Genomic DNA, 7127 nt, shown 5'->3' with positions numbered 1-7127 from the left:
AGGGAACTCTCAGAACTCTCAGCCCTTAGACCATCACATCATCCCCTCAAACCTACCCATAATTAGATAGGAAAAATGAGCAAACAACAAAAAAAAGCACCTAATTCTAAAAAATCTTTATGGAGACAAAGAGCAAGGTAAAGACACAGAACAGGACAGTGAAAGCATGCAAAACATATTTCTATACTAGTAATGTTGTGAAAGAAAATAGATCAAAGAAAAAAGAAAACAATTTTAAAGTATGCTTTGGGGCAGCTAGATGACTCAGTGGATTGAGAGCCAAGCCTGAAGATGGGGGCAGGGAGGGTTTCTGGATTCAAATCTGGTCTCAGACATTTCCTAGCTGTGTGACCCTGGGCAACTCACTTAACCCCCATTGCCTAGCCCTTACCACTCTTTTGCCTTGGAACTAATGCACAATACGAATTCTAAGACAGAAGGTAAGGGTTTAAATAAATAAAAGTATGCTTCAATCTGCATTCAGATTCCATCAGTTCTTCCTCTGGAGGTAGATAGCATTTTTCAGCATGAGTTCTTTAGTCTTGGATCATTGCATTGCTGAGAATTGCTAAATCATTCACAGTTGATCATCATACCATATTGCGGTTACTATGTGTAATGTTCTCCTGACTCTTCTGCTCATTTCACTTTGCATCAGTTCATGTAAGTCTTTCCCAGTTTTTCTGAAATCATCTTTTTTGTTATTTCTTTTTTTTTTAACCCTTACCTTCCATCTTGGAATCAATGCTATGTATTGGTTCCAAGGCAGAAGAGTGGTAAGGGCTAGGCAATGGGGGTCAAGTGACTTGCCCAGGGTCACACAGCTGGGAAGTGTCTGAGACCAGATTTGAACCTAGGACCTCCCATCTCTAGGCCTGGCTCTCAATCCACTGAGCCACCCTTTTTTGTCATTTCTTATAGCACAATAGTATTCCATCACAATTATATACCATAATTTGTTCAGTGATTCCCTAAACAATGAGCATCTCCTCAATTTCCAATTCTTTGCAACCATAAAGAGAGCTATTATACATATTTTTGTACATATAGGGCCTTTTCTTTTCTTCTTAAAATCCTTTTGGGATACGGACCTAGTCATGGTATTGCTGGATAAAAGGATTTTTACAGTTTTATAGCCCTTTGGATAGAGTTCCTCATTACTTTCCAGTATGGTTGAAAAAGTTGACAACTCCACAACAGTGTGTTAGTGTCTCAGTTTTCCTACATCCCTTCCAACATTTGTCATTTTCTTTTTCTGTCATATTCTCCATCTGACAAATGTGAGGAGGTACCTCAGAGTTGTTTTCATTAAAATTTCTCTAATCCATAGTGATTTAGAGCATCTTTTCACATAATTATAGACAGCTTTGATTTCTTCATCTGAGAACTGCCATTTCCTTTGACCATTTGTCAATTGAGAAGTGACTTGTATTCTTAAAAATTTGACTTCCTTCTCTATATATATATTAAGAAATGAGTACTCTATCAGAGAAGCTTGCCATAAAAATCCTTTCCCAGTTTTCTGCCTTCCTTTTAATCTTGGCTGCATTGGTTTTATTTGTGCAAATCTTTTTAATTTAATGTAATCAAAATTATCCATTTTGTATCCTATAATGTTCTTTATCTCTTGTTTCATCATAAATTCTTCCTTTATCCATTGATCTGACAGGTAAACTGTTCCATACTTCTCTAATTTGCTTATGGTATCACCTTTTATGTTTAAATCATGTGTCTATTTTGAACTTATCTTGGAATGCTATATAAGATGTTGGTTTATAGAATATATTTATTCTCATTTCTGGTTCAGATTATTAGGACACATGAGAGCAAGCACATAAAACACTGAAGAGAATGACCAAAGTCTCAATATCTTTTGAAGGGGTAAATAAGGGGATGGGGTAACGATGGAGGAGGAGTCTGATTTCTGGGAATGGGCAAGTTGGCAGGATTGTGAAAGGAAGAGGTCTAATATGAAGGTAGTTTACTAACAATAAATGCAGTTTCAGAGGGCACGATAGAGAGAAATACAGAAAAGGACAGAGTCTTAGGAGGGCTAGGGTTGAAATGGAGATGACAAAATTAGGGATTTAGAGAGGAACAAGACCAAATCCGCTAGCCTTAGAACAATGGATTGTCATAATCTTTCTAGTAAATTTTGCCCCAGACCACAGAGAGAATGTTGATTTGATTTTTCGCTGGAGGGAGAAGGGGAAAGGGAAGGTTTTAGGAGAAGGGGAAAGTACCTAGGACTCTGGTTTAGTGGTCATTCTGGGTCTCCTGGTGTTTGGATTCTTAACTGGTTATGTATGGGAAAAGTGTGATTGATTTATGGAGCCACCATCAAAACTAAACATTTGGCAGTAACTTCAACTCAAACAAGTTAGCTCCTCCTAAGTTACTGTGAAACAGAAACCAGTTACTTCTTTTTAATCAATTCATTTTGCATGTTTGCTCTTATAAATTACATCAGAATATAGCAAGGCATTTGATGTAGCTAACTTCTCTATTTCTGCAGAACTGAGTTCTTAAGTGCTAGCCAGCTCCCTTGGATGGCACAAATTTCCATGGTGTCAAGTATCCCTCTTTTTATAGTCTCTAGTAATACTCTAACCAACATGAAAGAGTATTACTGCTTGACACTGCCACTGCCCCAGCAGGCCAAATAGCTTATTATTACAAACCAACCTACTTCTCTATTCCTATAATACTATAAAAAATGCATTAATATCATGAAGATGTATTAATTTCATGAATATGTATTTTGAATAGTTTCCCTTTTTTAGACTATAAGAATGCTCTGTATTCTGCCATGAATATCCTTCGATACTGAGGAGACCTGGATCCTTTTATTGGCAATTGCTAACCTCTGTGCTCTGTGATTCTCTTTATCCCAGATTTTTATGGAGATAATTGGTGACTACCAGGACAGAGTAAGGGACTCCAAACCCCAAAGGTATCCTTTCAGAGAACTCCCCAGAGCTAAGTTGAATGTCCTCTAGAGTTCAACTCAAATTCTTCCAAGCTAAGTGGTAACCCCGACATCCTGGGAAAATTCTCTAAGAACTCCCAATTGGGGACTTTCACAGCTCGGGTGGAGAAAGTCCTTCACTAAAAGTCCTTGGGAAGGCCTCCCTGAAGGGAGAAACTTCCAGGATTAAGTAAGTCCCTCTCAATGGAAAGGCCCTTTAAAGTGAGATAGGCAGGCCCTTGAAGGGAAATAGTTCCTAAACTCTTAGTAATTGGTCTTTCAATGGCAGAAAGCTTCTTTTTAGTGAATCAGGAAGTCTTTGCCACTGGGTATTTAAGAGGAGACTTTGAAAACCAGTAGTAGGGTCAAAAGGTTCAGCTGACAAATTAAATGAAATTTCATAAGTCTCTAATCTAGCTGGAATTTGTGCTGAAATTAGCAGAAGTTATAATTAATTGTAATTGTAGTAGAAGTTATAACCAGAATTGTATTTCAATAAAACAATAATTAAGGCTTATAATAAATTAAGAATTACAGAGATTAGAATCAAGAAAATAACATTATAGATAAATAAAAGTCAATTAAGTGTCTACTCACCTAATGTGGAGGGTGCTCACACTACAAGATCAAATTAAAAGGAGTAAATATGAATATTAGTGAGAAGTACTGAGGTTTTGAGAAAGCAAAACTTCACAAATATTGTTTTCTTTTTTAACACTTTAGTATCTTATTTCTCAAAATTTCAGTGTCTTCAATAATGAAAAAAATAGACATTTTATAGGATGAAATTAGGAAGTTAAGGATTTTAAACAAATTTTTATCTCTTGGAAGTGTAATTTTACATTTTAAAAAGTATAAACCTATAAAATATCAGTACTTTGAAGAAAAAAAATCTACCTTACTATCAAAGAGCTACTAAAATTGATACACGTCTTATTTAAACATATAAGAAATTTAATTAACTAGGTTTCTAGTCATTTGTTAATGCTAAAATATAACTATGATTTATATAGTAAAAGATAGCCCTAGTTATTAGCTGATTTGAATAACTGTGTATAAGATATATTACCCATAAGAGTAGATAGAAATATAGTATGGTGTGTTAAAAATAAGTTATAATAGGAATAGGAATAATATTAAAGGCTTCTGCAATGCTGAAAGTGTCTGGACTCTTTCTCTTACCTTGCCACATACTCTGGAGGCTGTGGCATGAGGGAACTGGACCTCTAGCTCTGCAGTTTCATGACTTGAGAACAGGAAGAAGAAAAGGGGAAGATTGTCCTGGTCAACACTTCTGTTTATTACCCCTGTTCAGAACACTCTGAACAGTTCTAAATCATTGCTTATGCTTTATCAAATCTGTAAGACCTAAGCCTGGGGGGAATCTCGGACTATACTGGGTGTGTCTGTAAACCCTGACTTTTGTGATCTCCAGCTCTCACAGTAAAGTCAGTTTTGCTCAGATCTTTGTTCAGTTCTTTTTACAAACATCAAAGAATTTGTGTGACTTTACTAATATATGCCAATCAAATGTTCTTTTGTTTAACTTACATTTATTTTAATTAGAACCGATGTGATATTTACTGTTAATTGCATCTCGCAATTAACCTTTAGTGGTCTCTTAGCATCATCTTTCAATTTGAGGGATTTTTTTAAAAAAGTGAATTTAAACAATTTTATAAAATTAAAGCATGAATAGAAAAAATAGATTAAATATTATCACTAAGGATCATAAATCTGGATTTCATATTGTCAAATTTTTTCTGATACATTATAATTATGGTATATCAGAGAATTTAATCAATCTTCTTTATATGTAAAGGAGATAATAAATAACAGTACCTCTCTCCCAGGGTTGTGGGGGGAATAAAATGATTACAAAGTGCTTAGCATAGTGAGCACTGTATAAATGTTGGCTACTGTTTTGAGGTTTTGGATTAAATAACATACTAAAGGTAAGAACATGATTTTCTAAGAAAGGATAAGGTTTTATCTAACTATTTAGAAGAGTTTGAGAAGAACTTGATTAGTTTGGAAGAAACAAATATATTCTTCAGGTTTTTAGTTTTTCTTCTATTGTGGAATTTATTCCTCTCAATTTCCATTCTTTTAAAATCAAGACATAACAGAACCATTTGCAGACGCTTTAATTAGACTCCCTCTAGTGTTCAGAGGGAACATATGCATCATCTCTTACTAGAATTTAAGCAGTTTATTTAGTTTCTTACTGTTGTCCAACCACATTTGCCTTTTTATGTTTCTCTTAATTCCTGTGTTTGAACTTCAAAGTTTCTATTTCATCAGGAATGCTCAAAAGTTCTGTATTTCATTAAGTCTATTTTCCCCTTTATCATCAGTTTTTATGGATATTATGCTTGACTGGAAGCCAATATCCTTTGCTTTCTAAAATGTCATGTTCCATCCATTCCTTTACACAGGACCTTTAGTATTTGAATTATTTCGTTTTCTGGCTGTTTATAATATTTTTTATCTTATCTAGAAGTTACGGGTTTGTTTTTTCCAGGAAATTCATTCTGGAGTTTAAAGAGATAACCAGTGGGTTTTTTTCTAGTTCTAAGAAGTAAGGGCAATTTTATGATTTCTCAAAATGCTATATCAGTGCAGAGTAAAAGGAATAGAACCAGAAGAACATTGTACACAGAGACTGATACACTGTGGCACAATCAAACAACAGACTTTTCTAATAGCAGCAATGCAATGACAATTGTGGACAATTCTGAGGGACTTATGAGAAAGAACACTATCCACATCCAAAGAAAGAACTGTGGAAGTAGAAACAGAAGAAAAACAACTGCCTGATCACAAGGGTTGATGGGGATGTAATTGGGGATGTAGACAATCACCCTAGTGCAAATATTAATAATATGGAAATAGGTCTTGATCAATGACACATGTAACACCCAAAGGAATTGCTCGTTGACTATAGGAGGGGAGAGGAGGGAAGGGAAAGAACATGAATCATGGAACCATGGGAAAATATTATAAATTAAATTCTCAAAATTTTTTAACTTTTAAAAAAATTGTTTCATCTGTTACAGGCATTCTAATTAAATTCGTGCCCAAGTTGTGTTTCAAGGTTTTACTTGTAGATCTCCCAATTGTAACCTCTTACTCTAGGTTTGTGTCCCTATCACCATAACTTTTTATGTTGAGATTCCTTTTTGTTTGTTCATTCTTTCAACCTACTTTCTGACAGACTTTACATTAAGATCAGGCTTGCTCCCTCTATAAAGGGAAAGATCTAGACTAGTCCTGTTCCTGCTTTCTAAGGATGTTATTCCAAAACTCTCAGGGATAGGTCAGGGAAAGTGTTAGTTCTCTTAAGGTGGTCTGAAGGGGACTCTAAACAATGTCCCCCTAATTTCTGAACTCTGCAATTTCCTGATCTTGGTTTGTGTCTGAGCAACAATTGGCTGCTGCTAGATTCCGACACTATAAAACCAACAGAAACTATTGGGTCAGTGACAGAACTTCCAACTTCCATTTGTCTGAGATTCCTGCCCTGGTTTTTCCTCTGTAGGTCTGAATTGGAAACTGAGAATCTATTCTGCTTCTGAGGTCTAAGTCACACTACCACTGCTTGCTTCTAAACTTTGCTTAGTACACAAGCAGCCTATGATCTCTCCTTACCTTGGAACTCCACCCCTGGGAACATCTCCCTTACACAGACAGCCTTGGATTCAACAAGAACTGAACAACTAAGCTGTCACTTTGCATCCATTCCCACACCCTGCATGAGGTCAAACTCTAATATGGGGTATCACTCTGGGACTTCTTGTCCCAGTCCACCTCTCTCCTTGTTTCCTGAGCAAACCTCTTCCCTAATATCCCAACTTCTGTTTTCCTATTTCAACTTGGACTGGAAAAAATGACTGATTTTTTTTTCCCTTGGATTTCCCCACCAGAATTTAGTCTGGTGTGTTGTGTGGAGCTTTTTGGAGGGAGAAATGAGAAATGATTCTCTTACTTCTTCCTGTAACTCCCTCATATAGTTTTTTTCAACAATTCATTTCCATTTTAGAATCAATACTGTGTTGGTTCCAATGCAGAAGAGTGAGTGGTAAGGACTAGGCAATGACTTGCCTAGGGTCACACAGCTAAGAAATGATTGAGACCATATTTGAATGCAAGACTCCGA

This window comes from Monodelphis domestica, chromosome 2, assembly GCF_027887165.1.
Source record: "Monodelphis domestica isolate mMonDom1 chromosome 2, mMonDom1.pri, whole genome shotgun sequence".
NCBI lineage: Eukaryota > Metazoa > Chordata > Mammalia > Didelphimorphia > Didelphidae > Monodelphis > Monodelphis domestica.
This window is presented reverse-complemented; position numbering follows the sequence as displayed.